The 13,877-nt window shown below is 39.0% G+C and overlaps 1 protein-coding gene across 5 annotated transcripts in view; it reads left to right on the top strand.

The window, feature by feature from the left end:
* Crim1 (cysteine rich transmembrane BMP regulator 1) overlaps positions 1 to 13,877 on the top strand; it is a 180,639-nt gene that overhangs the window by 120,333 nt on the left and 46,429 nt on the right. The gene's annotated exons all lie outside the window — the stretch shown is intronic.

Here is a 13,877-nt window from a genome sequence, read left to right as displayed (position 1 = left end):
AAGCATTTCATCGTGACTGAAGGTGTGTCAATGCCAGACCCACCCTGCTTCTCCTATCAAGCTGTGGCTGGGCTGAGCCCAAGTGACTGCTGTGAGCTGGGTGTTCTCAGGCTGGGTCATGTGCAGAGCTTCCTGCAGGGTTGAGCTGATGATTTTGGCTACCTTGGAGATTTGTTAAAAGTATCCTTTTCAAGTGCTAAGAACAGCTCAGGTAATATTTAAAAGATAGCATTCAAAAGTATACTCAGGTTCCCAGTAAATAAATCCCATGCTTGTAATTGGGTGAATGCTGAGTTTCCTTTATTCTGTTTGTTTCTCTGACACTAAAACAAAATTTATTTTCTCTCTGAAACAAGATGTCAGAATTACTTGTAGCTTTTCAAAGTGGTGGGCAATGATGGGCATTTAAGGGTTCATCATATTATGTTACTTCTCTAGAACTCTCTAAAGCAGTGTTATTTGCCAAGCTATTGTCTGATACTAAGCTGCATTTCAGGAAGGCCTAATAATATTGTTTACCTGGATTTAATCATTTATTAAAGTAGAATAAGAAATTCACCTATGGGCCATATGTAGTGGCACATGCCTGTAATCCCCGCACTCAAGAGGCTGAGGCAGTAGGATCACTGTAAGTTCAAGGCCAGCCTGAATATATAGCAAGAGCCTGTCTCAAGCAAGAAAAAAGAAATGAAAAGAAAAATTCATTGTGTGGATTCTTTCTGATTCTCCGGATTTAGAATGGAATGTAATCGAGCCTGAAAATCAGCTATCCTCTCTGCTGCAGCCAGTTGACTTCCCTGAATCTCTTTCTGAAGAATCCTCGTCCCACTTGGGCGAGTGTTGAAGATGCATGCAGTATTAGATGTGTCTTGATCTGGGTGTATTTAGTAAGCTGCTTTACCAACAGCTCACCCAGGGAACCACGTGCTGTGCTCCTTGTCATAGGGAGAGATCTGCGAGCTGTCACTTGGAGTCTTTAGTCTAGTTTTTCATAGAAGCGCTGGGTTCTTTCTCGTGAATGTTGCTGTAATTCACATCAAGCTGCCCTTCAACTAAGATTTCCACTGGGCTGCCAGAAAAGTCTGTACCAGGCACATATCTGGGTGGGAATTCCTTGAAATAAGAAAAAAATGTTTCCAGCCCTACCCATATTGCTTCCTCACCGAACAGTATCTGAAATGATTAAGTTGCTGCTTCTGTGGGAGGGAGTCAAGCATAGTTTGGCTGACCCCCAGAGGCAGTGAAGTCAAAGATGCCACAGGGTCACTTGTTATTAACATTCTGGTACATAACAGGGATCAAAACTCAAGTTTATGGGTGGTAGCGCTCCAGCACCATACACAATGCTATTATTAGTAAGCCAAGAATAATAAAATATTCGTAATATCCTAAAGACTGTTAGGCATGCTGTTTCATCCTTTAACTCTAAATGTTCTGGAAAATAGTTCCATAAATGGAAATTAAAATATAACAGTCTGTTTTCTGGATGTCCAAATAAGGTTATATGTTGGGTAACAAATGCATAGCAGAAGACCACATGTTAAGCTTATGTCTTTAAGCTAAGCATCAGAAATTTTTCAGTGGTGAAGTTTTAATATTTTTTACTATTCTCCAATCATTTCAAGTATCTTCTAATATTTAAAATAACAGTGGGCGGTAGATAAGATGAGTGTGACAGACATTTCCATCTGATCTCAAAGTATCATTTTCAAGATTGTATGGTTTTCAAGCTATACAGAAATGTACCGTGTTCATTCCATGTAAGAGCCTTTCTTTGGTGTCCAACCCATCACTCACATTAATGGCTAAACAGGTGTGAAGACAGGCACTCCGGAAGTGGCTTACAGGGGTAGAAGTGCTTGTTCTTGGTTCTAGCCAGGAATTCTGCTACTGCTGCTGCCGATTGTATCTTTTCCTGTGTCACATTTTGCTTGATTTTTGGTGAAACTTCAGGCTGATCATAGTTTTACAAATAAAAATTAAGGTTGCAGCTAAACTTTTAATGTACTTTTAATGTACAAACTACTTACTATATTAGCTGAATGGCTCACAACTGATTATGAAATACATGCAGAATGTCCTCTGCCCAGAGGGTGCAGAGTAGCATGCAGGGGGTGGGTTACTCTATTTCTCCTGCTGTCCGTCTCTCATACCTAAAGTGGCATTATTGCTGGGAGTCTCATGACTTTTCTACCAAGATAATAATTGCATCTAATAGATCAGACCGAGGCCTGCTAATTTTCATCTAATCAACAGAGGCAGGAAAACAGTCTGGAATGCTAAGTATGTGAATGAAAAATATTTAGTCATTCTTGAAATGATAGGAATGTTTTTCCAACAAGCTTAAATAAACACAATCTCTTTTGAGACTATGTTAAACTTTTTTGGATAAGAGACAAATCTTAGGCAACCAAACAGAAGTTAATGAAGGTTATTAAGAGATATGCCCTTCGGGAAAAGGCTTGCAGGCTTTGAAAAGAAAGATTCCATCTTCTATGGGACAGCCATTGATAAGCAGCTAATCAGGTTTCCTTTTGCCTTTGTCCACCCGGTGGAGTTTAACATTTTAACCAGTAATCCCAGTTTGCAGCAGCAGGGAGATCCTCTGCTTTGCCTGACTCTGGCTGTGTTCAGCCATCTTACTTTCAAGTCCTCACCTTCATCCCCTTTCACTGGCTGTCACAGCTCTGAGGGATGGATGGATGTGGACCTGCTTGTGTTTAAAGTACCCGACGGCACTTTTCCTCTGAAACGTGTTTGTTTATTCCCACCAGTACTACAAGCTCTGACTACAAAGTGAAGTTATTTTTAAACATATGAAGATTTACATACTCAAGTGAAGTGTTTCTTCTTTCAAAATAGTTATATGGAAAAACTGTACGTGAGCTCAGTGAATGCACTCATTCAGAATACCTCGGTGCTTCTCTTTTGAAAGTAACTTTAGAGCTCACAGCAGTGCTTCAGAATATCTTTAGCTTCGTCAACTTCTAACATGGAAAGTTTATTAACCTGTAATGTAGAAAGTAACCAAAGTCATTCGTGTCTAAGTCTGGTGACAAAGGTGAGCAATCAAACTGCACAAAAGTGTTCGGGAGAAGCAAAAAGTGACAGAAAAATAAAAGCACTTTGTCTTCTTTGACATAGTAATTTGCCCTGAAAACAACTCTGAAGGCAGGTTTCAAATAGAAATTTAACATGACCACCATTTTGCTACAAGTTTATAGTCTCCAAAAGTGAGTACTTAAATCAGTAGCAACTGTTTGTTAGTATAATTCTTGGTGTGCTTATTTAAAAAAAAAAAAAGAATTCACCTATTACAAGGTAGTTTTATGACCTATAGACCCTAACGGCATTCATTGAGGTAGTCAGACTGCAACATTTTTGTGAAATTGCAGGTGTTCCATTCAGACAGACACATTTTCAAGTAAATTAGATTAAAATAATTTGTCCTTACAAATAACTCTTAAAATAGATGATACAATAAAATTTATTTTTAATATTTTAATCCTGTAATTCCACTTCTGACTGTACTGTTTCAGACTCTTTCATGGCACAGTCTTATATGTATCATCTAAGAAAAAAGTGATTTTACCTTGTTGGTCCATGAGAGTTCTTAGCATTGGATATAGTGATCAGTTCTCACAGCTATTGTTGAAGATCTTTGTAATTATTTTCATTGCCATCCAAGTGTTTAAGATGTCGGCTGCAGTATTACTGTAAAATAAAGACAGACTACAGGAAAAGAAATGTCTCTTAGAGGACATCCCTTGCCCGCATAAGGATGTCCCTTCCATTGGAGACTGCTAAGTCGATGGGAGCAGCATCATTGCCCTATCTCAGTCTCTTAGTCTGAGATACACATGCCTGCTCCCTCAGCCCATGTGGAGATGGGCAGCTCTGCCACAGGGAACTCAATGATGCCAGATCCTTGTCCAAGCAACAGACCATCAATCTGGTCTCAATTTGATAGGGGATCATAATACAGAACATAGAGCATGTTTTTGAAACTTGGCAGAGGACACATAACATAGTACCTTTATTTTAGACTCAAGTTTGAGTTAGTACCAATTCAACCAGATTTTATTTCACTGTGCACATCTATGGGATACTTGTTTACACATCAATGGCATTTTACTTTCTGAGAGATTTGCTGAATTTATCAGGTTTGTGTGAAATAGCCCAGTTCAACCCAGACCATTAGGGTCCATGGACTCTGCTGCCTGCTGCCCATTGGAAATAAAAGCGGCATCAAGGCTTCAGCTGGCGTTTTGCACTAGAGGGAAGCACCGCTAAGACTCTCCAAGAAAATTGTGAGTCCACCTACTGTATTCAGTCACTGTGGACCCTTAAGAGTCGTGGAGCATTCTGGGTCTGTTTTTCACACTGGTTGCTGGAGCAGACTCCCAGTCCCTGATGATGTGTGTTCTGTGTGCTGATCTCAGCATGGCTGCAGCATATTCTTTCGTGCTTAAAATGTACCTGTGCTTTTTAAGAGTGCTCATGACTGGAGTCTGCCTTTGCTCTGCTATAGAATCAGATGAGGTATGTTTACATGGTAGTTCTTGTGTTTGGTGCTCACTCCGGGCCTGGGCCTGGGCAGTGTAGCCACCGTTAGTGGGGCCATCGGGGGGAAGGCTGGAGACCGAGTTCTTTTTCAGTGCAGTTGAACAACTATTGCTCTTCCTAATGGCTAACTTGTAAAGCAGTTCAGGGAGTCTATTTGCTAGTAAAGCTAAAATATGTTCAGGAGATAAGCTCTCAGTTTGGGGTGCCCTCAGGCTTGGATATTGAGAGGGATCAACAATGTCTGAGCTTTTCAAAACTGTAACTTTGTCATCCTTCTTGGGAGCCAAGTTTTAAAAAGATCCCACAGAGATGAATGTAATTGAAAGTGAAAGTCTGATTAAATTGCCCAAGTTGTGGGACAGAGAATGGGAACAATATTCTTTGAGCGAAGGGCCCCCAATATTATTACTATGAAAGTTTAAATTGAATTTTTCTGTTATTGTGGACGTTCATTTGAAAGCACTGGCCTACTAGAACTAAGATTTGCTGATAAAAGATGGTTGTTAAGGGTTCCCTGTATCTTCTTTTAACTTGAGAGTGGCAGAACTGCTGGCAGAGATACTAAAATAATATAAATGATACTGTAAGTTTGCCCTTGTCCCTAAAGATCTAGCAAGGCCTCCCTCATGAGAGAAAGAACAGGTCAACCAGGCACACAGTCATTGTTCCAACTCACATTGGGTGAGCTGATGACTAAGAGATTCCTGTTCTCTTGGAGACACCATAGACATAGTCAAAACGTGAAACAATGATCTCAGACTGCCACTCAGCAAAGGTGAAAGGCACCAGTGGCTGGTCACTAATAAGCTCCAAAGCTTACCAGACCATATGAAACAACATCGCAGACCAACCCACATCCCAGATGCCTTTCATGTTTTCAGTGGAGATAGAAAATGATGCTTCAGTTACAATGGACAGGGTTCAGAATGCTGAACTGAATGTCATACCATTTCAAAGCTGCACATTTGAGATCTGTGAAAGGACTTAATATAATTCATTAATTAGCCATTATCTGAGACAGGTTCTAGTTCTGAGCAGGCAGTATTTTTATTACAATAATCACTATAGCAACAATGTAACCTTTAGGCTTGGTCTTTGCTTTACAACCTTCTTTGAGCCTTACAAGAATGTTATGAGGTAGTAATCTTGATTTCCATTTTATGAAAGCCCCAAAACGTTGATCATCACATGCCAGGTTTTGAGGAGTCAGGACTCAAGCTAATTGCTATGACTCCAAATCTATGGCCTTGACAGTGTTTTTATTCAGAAGAGACGGGATGAAGAAACAAGATGGGGGTACATGGAAGTCTTTGATCACCGTGGCTCAGATTCAAAAACCATTCTTGCTCCTGGCTCCATTTTCATTGTTGAGACCCAGTTACTGTTGTTTTGACCTCTGTGGCCTAGCGTTTGATCCCCAGTGCTTTTCTTGAACCTCTGCCTAGAATTTCGACCTTGCTATTTGACCTGTGGGAAAGCTGTTTTCTGCTTCCATGTGTCTGTGGCTGCCTCTTTCCGCCACCTAGAACAGTGTGCTCAGCCCGAGAGCCCAAGCCTGCTCTCCTCATCACTCTCAACTCTCTGGCTCGTCTTCTGCTTGGCATTGTTCACATACAGCCAGACTCCAGGCCACAGGCCCTGACCATTTCCACTCGAGTCCTGACCTACTGAGTAAAATCAAAGGGCTGCTCGGCCCCGCCATTGTGTAAGGGTCTGGAATACTGTCACCAACCCTTACCCATTCTGGTGTGGACACCCCTCTTTTCTTCTCATGCCTGCCAATCCTTGCTTAATTCCGCGGTGAATTTGCTGAGCAGCTGGTAGAAGAGCCTATACTTCATTTAATATAAGATGAGTTCCTAAGTTGAATGAGTGCCCATTTTCAGGGCTATTTTAACAACTTTTTTTTCCATTTGGGAGCATCAAAGAAAGGGATAGTCCCCAAAGCGAATTCTCCAAATAATTCAAATTTGGGGTGCCAGACATTAAAGAATTTTGGTAGAGCCTTCTACAGTGCTCTATACTTCCATGTATTGTTAGGCTAGAGATCATAGTTTAGCTCACTGCAGGAACCTTTGTTATTGCTGAATTTTTCATTTTGAATTACTTGGGTTTAGGGGATTTTCTTGCATTTTCACTGTAGCAAACACAGGGTTCACAAGAGATCTGGTTTCTCCCTCTGTGGAGCTCACTGGTGGCAAACCCTGCTGTATGCAAGGGACCACTGCAGTGATGAGAGCCCGAAGGGACTTAACTGTCCAATCCTTCAAAAGGAAGGAAATCAAATACTCAAGTAAAAAAGAATATAAGACAGATACAAAATGGCTGAATTATTCTTGGAATCCAGTCATCATTTTATGAGTTGTCTCAAGCCGAATTCCTGGAAAAAAATAGATAATCTCACTTTATATAAGAATTTTTAAAATTTATCTTTTGTGGTCATTTAATATTCTTATAATCATACTACTGTCTTTTCTTATTAAATACGAGACTGGTAAAGGAAGAAAAATACATCTGACAGCCAAGATTCTTAAGAAAAGCATGCAAAGTTAATAAATAGGTCTAAAATAAATACATGATTATTTCTGTCTGACCACAAAATAGTACAAATCTTGGGAACATTTTCACACCATTCATTTTAAAATAAAATGAAGATAAGTAATGCAGAAATTACAAGACTGTAGGTGTTGTTATGAGAAACATATACAAAGAAAAAGGGATAACTGAATGTGTAGTGGTTGAAAGAATTTGAAAATTCCAACTACAGATTTTTTTTTTCCATGACTTAAAGAGACTTCTAAGTATACATTTATACCCCGTGGAAATTCCCACTTCCAGATTAGGGAATTTTCATATCCTCAACTTTTTTCATTAATAAGAATTTTCTCTGTGGCATCATTTTGAAAACTGGACCTTCTCTATGCTTCCCTTCCCAGGCCCAATTATGTGGACAACTTGGTGATTTATTTGAATGGTGTTCTGTCTAGTTACGGGTCACATTGGTAAAGCAACCGTGGTAACAGAATGACATATGAAGATACAGTGCAACAGATAAGCTATCTCCTTCTTTCTGACTTGGCCAGCCTTATCTCCAGCTTTATGGCCTTGAATAGACTACCATTTACTGGCGGGGGCGTAGGAAGCCTGATATATTTAGCCATTGAACTGCCTTATAAAGTGAATAAAGCTTTGGAATTTTCCCACTCATTGGATATTCACATGGCTTCTCCAAGTCCAGCCAAAAGAAAAACACAACTTAGGAAACAGAGTGCCCAAATTAAGTCTGAAAAGAGAACATAATAGTTCATTTTCGTCTCTCCCAGTCAAATGAGTAGGCTTGGGAATTTATAATGAAGAGCTGTGCAAAACATGCAGAACATTATTGAAGCCCAAGAGAAGTAATAAATGAGAGACAGATACGGAGTAACTTCATTTGTTTTACTGTTCCCACTTGAACTTTATCTCACTTTTAAAAGGTACCTAAGACTATATTGGTCATTAAAGAGTATTTTTTCTAGGCATTTGCCTCTAGTGAGGTTCTTACAGGGCAACTTTCTTTGTGGAGATGTGTCATAGGGCTATGCAGGAGTCAAGGTTGTCCATGCCAGATGGACCAGCCCCTCTGCTCACCTAGAGCACAGCCCTGGAGGCAGCACTTCTGCAGGAAATCTGGAGCCAGCAAGTGCCCTCAACAGTGGCAGCGCTGCCACTGCCCCAGGGGGGCTGCCCCTGTGTCTCCCACAGTTGTGCTCTCCAGAGTCACGTGGCCATGCTCAGGAGCAGCTAACCGGTTGTGGATCACTCCTTCCTCAGTGACAGTAGTTAGCATTGTTTATGGGAGAGAACCAACTCCTAATAATCAAGGTATGAGAAAGACCTTGAATGGATTCATTGAAAACCAGTAGAGTCAGAGATTTGACACTAAGTTAAAAACATCTGTTAATACTTTTATTTTAACTGCATACACATGAAACATAAATACCAGTGACTTTATCAATTGTTTTAGAGGCAAATTAAGATAATTATTTCATATTTTAATATATCTGAGTCAAAATATATTCTTTTTTGTTCTGTTCTTCCAAAGTCATTGAGCTATACAATGTGATAATAAGACTGTTATGAAACGTTAAATTAGCATCTTAAAAGATTGAATTTTAATTCTACCTTCTTACTTCCCTTGCTACTTTTGGGAGAATTCTCCATAGAATAGAAAAAAGCAAGAAAGTAGAGACCTTAGATTTGCTTGACACATTTGGAACACCTGCGTAATCAGATATATATTATTTTATGATTGATTGCTGTGGCCTGGAAGTTAGAAGCATAATTTTCATTTTGTATTCTTGATCAAATTCATTATGATCACAGTACCTTAATTTCCCAATTGAGGAGAGAAAATTGCTTTAGGAAATATTTAAACATCAGTCTAAAATACCGATATTGTTTTTTAGAAATTTAATGTCTGAAGTTCTCTAATTCTTGAAAAATACGAAATTTTCTTAAAAATATTTTTATTGCTAAGAAGTTTGTTGGGCTCCCAGTGATATAGGAAAATGAAACCTAAATTTTAAATATATATAAAAGACCAGTACATTAAGTTTATGTTATCGTGTATTACAAGAGGTTTCTATCTTTTCAGACTTTTGTGCTCTATGATGTGGGATGAAAATTGGTGGCTAAACATCCATATTCCTAAAACAATCCCAACAGTTGTAAAAATAGCTCTTCTTGACGGTGTATGTTGTTTGAAGACTAAAATTCATTCAAGGAAACAACAGGTTGAAGACCATAGTGATTCCCATTCAGATGCAGAGTAGGAAACAGCAGACTGGATGTAGATATAACAAACACCCATTTCTGTTCTTTATTGCTTCTAGGCTCAGAAACTATTTCTAGAATTCTTCTCCACAAAGAAGCGGTTCCAGGGTTCCCTTTAGAAATAGTTGTAGCCAAAGACAATGAGTTCCTGCTGTTTCAAGCCTTCTTCCTTTGGAGGACATTAAGGTATTTCTTCAATTCCTCAGCTGATTCAATACAAGATGAGATGGAATTTCAGGCTGATCCTGTGAGCACTACCTGATTGCATTTTCCCTTGGCCAGGCCCCACCTTGTGCAAACATTTCCTCATTCTCCTAAACAAGGACATCCTAAACTACTTTTTTCCTTTGAAAAAGGTTTGCTAATATGTCTCCCTACCCAAACAGTTTATAGAGGGCTGATTTTCTTTGCTCCAAGCAGCAGACCTTATGTAAGTGACACCTTTTGAAGTTTTAGCAGGACCTCTGTTCACCCAAACTCTGTTCACCCAAACTTGCCAAGGACAGAGAATTGCCATCATCCTTCTGGGAAGTCATGCAGTCTGGTACATGATTCTAATGTCATGCACCCATGTAATACAGGAGCACAGAAGTGTAGCATGTAATTGAGAATCTTCTGGTCTGTGGACATTAGATATTTTCCATAAGCACTGTTCCATAGACTGGAGAAAAGTGTGAATGAACAGTCATTGCTGATAAATCTATAATTTTGAGACAAGCAGAATATAAGTTTTATATATTGCCCTGTCCTCAATGCACAATCATACTATGATACTGGTTTTAGATTCTCTAAAATTACCTCTTTTCCCACTGAGAATTCCCTTGGATTAAACTCTATGTTTAAAAAATCCAGCTGTTTTTGTTCATTATTGTTTCAGGACAGTAAATGCAATGTTGATGTAAAATACTTTTATTTGGGGATGATGTCGAATGTGATTCACTTTTATTTGGGGATGATGTCATGTGATTCACTCAAAACAAATTTCAGTTTTCTCAGAGCACTTATTTCTCAAAGAACTGCCCTTGATACGAGTCATATGACTAGTTCTGAGATTGCATATTAGTATATGGGGCTAAAATCAAATTCTCAGATCTGGTGAATGAGACCGATCTTTTTGTAGATTTTATTCCTGCATTTTTCTGTTGTAACATTGATCTCTCAGAAATTGAACTATTATAGATACAGACTCACATTATGGGAAACTGAACACTAAAATGTTGGGAAAATGATGAAAGGCAACAGAATGTAGCATGTGATTTCAGATAAAATATTAGGTGACACTGAAGTACCTACAGTTGCATCCATTTTGAATAGGTTGTTCTAGGGACAGAATCACAGCAGTAGGGACCCATGTGTCCCTACTCTCATGAGCTTTTAAAATTTGCTCTAGTTTATATTGTAATAGAAAAAGGATATTTATTTATTAAGTGAATAAAATGAAAGATCAAGTGCTAAGGTGCCTTTCAGAAAATTACACTTTTTTCTGTAGTTACTGAGTCATAATGAGTATTGTTGGTTTCAGCCTGATGCATCAAGGAGGAATTGAATAGTTCCAGAGTAAATTGACAGTTTTCATAAATAAATGATTTGTTCAGTATCTTTGTGTTTTAATATCACATATTGAAGATGTCAGAATTTGCAGTGGGTACAGGTACGAGTTTCCTCCATTAATGTACATCATAAGAGAATGGGGAAATATTTATTTTTAGGAACACAAAATAATTTCACACCTCTTACATATAGCCACATTGTCTGAAGCCCAGAAGACCTCCACCCAGTAGTAAGACTCAAACAGTTAAGTGTGCACATCTCAGGATCAGCGTCTGTCCAGCTCATTGGGTTGACTGAACAAAAACTGTTACTTGGAACACTACAGAGAATCATTTCCCACCCTGGAGATATGGGTGTTAGATGCACATCTGTGCACACCATTTGGATCAAATATGGATCTGTTCAGATCAGTGTTATGGTCGCATTTTTCTTGCATTTTTTTAGCCAAAGATCATAATCCTGATCCTATTCATTAATCATAATATGTCCTCAAGATAGCACATACATCACTGTTGAGGAAAAATATCATTTAGAGGTGGAAGATCACCTTTGTGAAGTTGGACAATGGGTTTTCTTAACAAATTCCCACAGCTTAGTGAAAGTAAAATCCCGTACCACCCCACACTTATTATGCATTTTTGGTGTCAGATTAATCTTTCTCAGTATAAATTTCTGCATACTAGCTTTTCTGAAGGCAGAAGTTTCCTATAAACCTTACATATTAAACACCAATAAAGAGCACAGAGTTCTGGTCTGTGTAAATAAGCTTTAGACTTGTTTTTAACCGCTAAACTGTCCACTAAAGCAGCCTCCCTTAATCCGTGGTCTAATAACTTTCTAGAACATAGAATTCCTCTTCACTGGGACAACCTGTGGTTGGTTTACTTAAGAGTCGATACAAGTTTTCCTACCTTAACACCTGTGGTTAGAATAATTTTGAAATAGCGGGTGTGGTATACACCTGTAATCCCAGCACAGGAAGATCACCTCAAGTTCAAGACCAGCGTGGGCTACATAGTGAGTTCAAGGCCAGCCTGAGCTACGTAGCAAGACCCTGTCTCAAAGAAAAGAATAATTTTGGGAAAACAGTGGCAGTCTTGTGACTGAGGACTGGAGCATAAATATTATTTTTGGTGGCTAACAAACATGGTAATAAAAATGAGTAGTTTGAAAATGTTTATGGTAAATTTTAAGAAAATAAAAGAGGCAAGCTTTTATTATGTCTTAAACTTACGTTTACAGTTATCTGTCGGAAAGAATACTTTAGTCATTGAAAAATTAGAATTGTTATAGTAGTGGAAAGTTCATATTAAAATTTCAGGAATATGGTTCTTTAAAGCTATGTTGCAGTAGAAGTAGAGAAGGCTTGCCCACACCCTACGTATTTTTACTGGGAGAATGCTCTCAGAGCATCTCTTTAATAAGTCGTCATTGTCTCCTACCTGTGAAATGTCGAATCATGATCCCCTTTTAGTAGGTGGATAAAAATGTAGAATTCTTGATCTTAGCAGTGGCAGCTAAAGTTTGGTCGCTAATTTTGGTCTGTCTTCCATGGTAACAGGAGGCGAAATCTGAGAAGACAGTGTGGACTAGTGGGTAGAGTATTGGACAGGAGGTCAGGAACTCTGTTCTGTTCTATTCCCAGCCTACTACTAGACTGCTATGTAAACTGAGATAAGCCAGTTATCCTCTCTGCATCTCATATTTTCCATGTGTGAAAACATAGGTACAAACATTCTGTACTTGGCTTCTTCACAAAGATATTGTGAGAAACAGCTTCCTTTGAAGAAGTTCATAGTATCTTTTGGTCAGGAAGATGATACATAAATACCTCACTATCTCTGTTTCCTTTGAAACAAACACTTACAACCAGGCACTGTAAAAACTGTCCTATGTCTGTGCACCACAGAACAGGTACCATTATGCAGGCTGCCCAAAACCTAAGTGCCTATTTAGAGCCAGGCTGCCTGAGTTTGAATCTTAGGCCCACCACTTGCTATTGCAGTGACTATAGATGTGTCAGTGCTTGCTTATCGCTGGGATCACAGTAGCAGCCACCTACTGGAGTATGCAGAAGTTTAAAGCATTTATGAACAGAGTGGAAGACATTGTATGAACACTGTTGCTTTTTCGTGGGTGTGTGTAGTGGCTCTTGTTCCCCAGAGCAGTTGTTCATCCTCAGTGTGCAGGAAAGTTTAAGCATCCCCTCCAGTTTTGGTTTCTTCTATGCCTGTCTTCCCAGCGTGCTTGCTTGTTCTCTCTCCTGGATTCTTGAACTCCCTTTACCACTCCCACAAACCCTTGCGCCCCAAGGGCAAGCTATTAGTCACTGCTGCCCATCATATCATCTCTCATAAGTGAGGAAGTGTCACATAAAAGATAAAAGAAATGCAGGTGTTTTCAGCTCTTCTCGAAAACATCTCTAATTTATTAATTTGAAAAAAATGTTGATGGATTTCAGAAGTATGGCAGAATGCAGAGTGAAGTCATTTACATTTGGCAGCTGTGTCTTGATACTTACAAAAAATAATTGCCAAAACATCAGGAAAAAAACCGAAGCACATTTAACAATCTAAATGGAGTTTACTTGAACTTGTCTTATCTGTATTCTGTATGATGACCATCAGAGGGATTGTCTGAGGCAAACACAGTGTACATCGATTGTTCACACGGAAAGCAGCAGCAGAGTGACTGAGTTTAGCTCAGTGGTGCAGTGTGTGTCACCTGTACACAAGGCCCTGTACTCAACCCCCCGAACAAAAACAAAAATGTGGAGCCCTCACATTTTCAGAAATCTGAATAAAAATACTTGTTTCCGGGATAGTGACAAGCATATTAAAGTTTAGAATTTGTTGACTATTACTCATTAGATTTTTGTAACCTGCCGTAGTGTGGAATTTCAGAGATGAAATAGCATCTAAAAAGTAATCCTGTGTTGCATTGAT

Source organism: Cavia porcellus, unplaced genomic scaffold, assembly GCF_034190915.1.
Source record: "Cavia porcellus strain 051 isolate PalLab524CR breed Dunkin Hartley unplaced genomic scaffold, mCavPor4.1 scaffold_1, whole genome shotgun sequence".
Taxonomy (NCBI): Eukaryota; Metazoa; Chordata; class Mammalia; order Rodentia; family Caviidae; genus Cavia; species Cavia porcellus.
The sequence above is the reverse complement of the archived record's forward strand: the minus strand, read 5'-3'. Positions and strand labels throughout refer to the sequence as shown.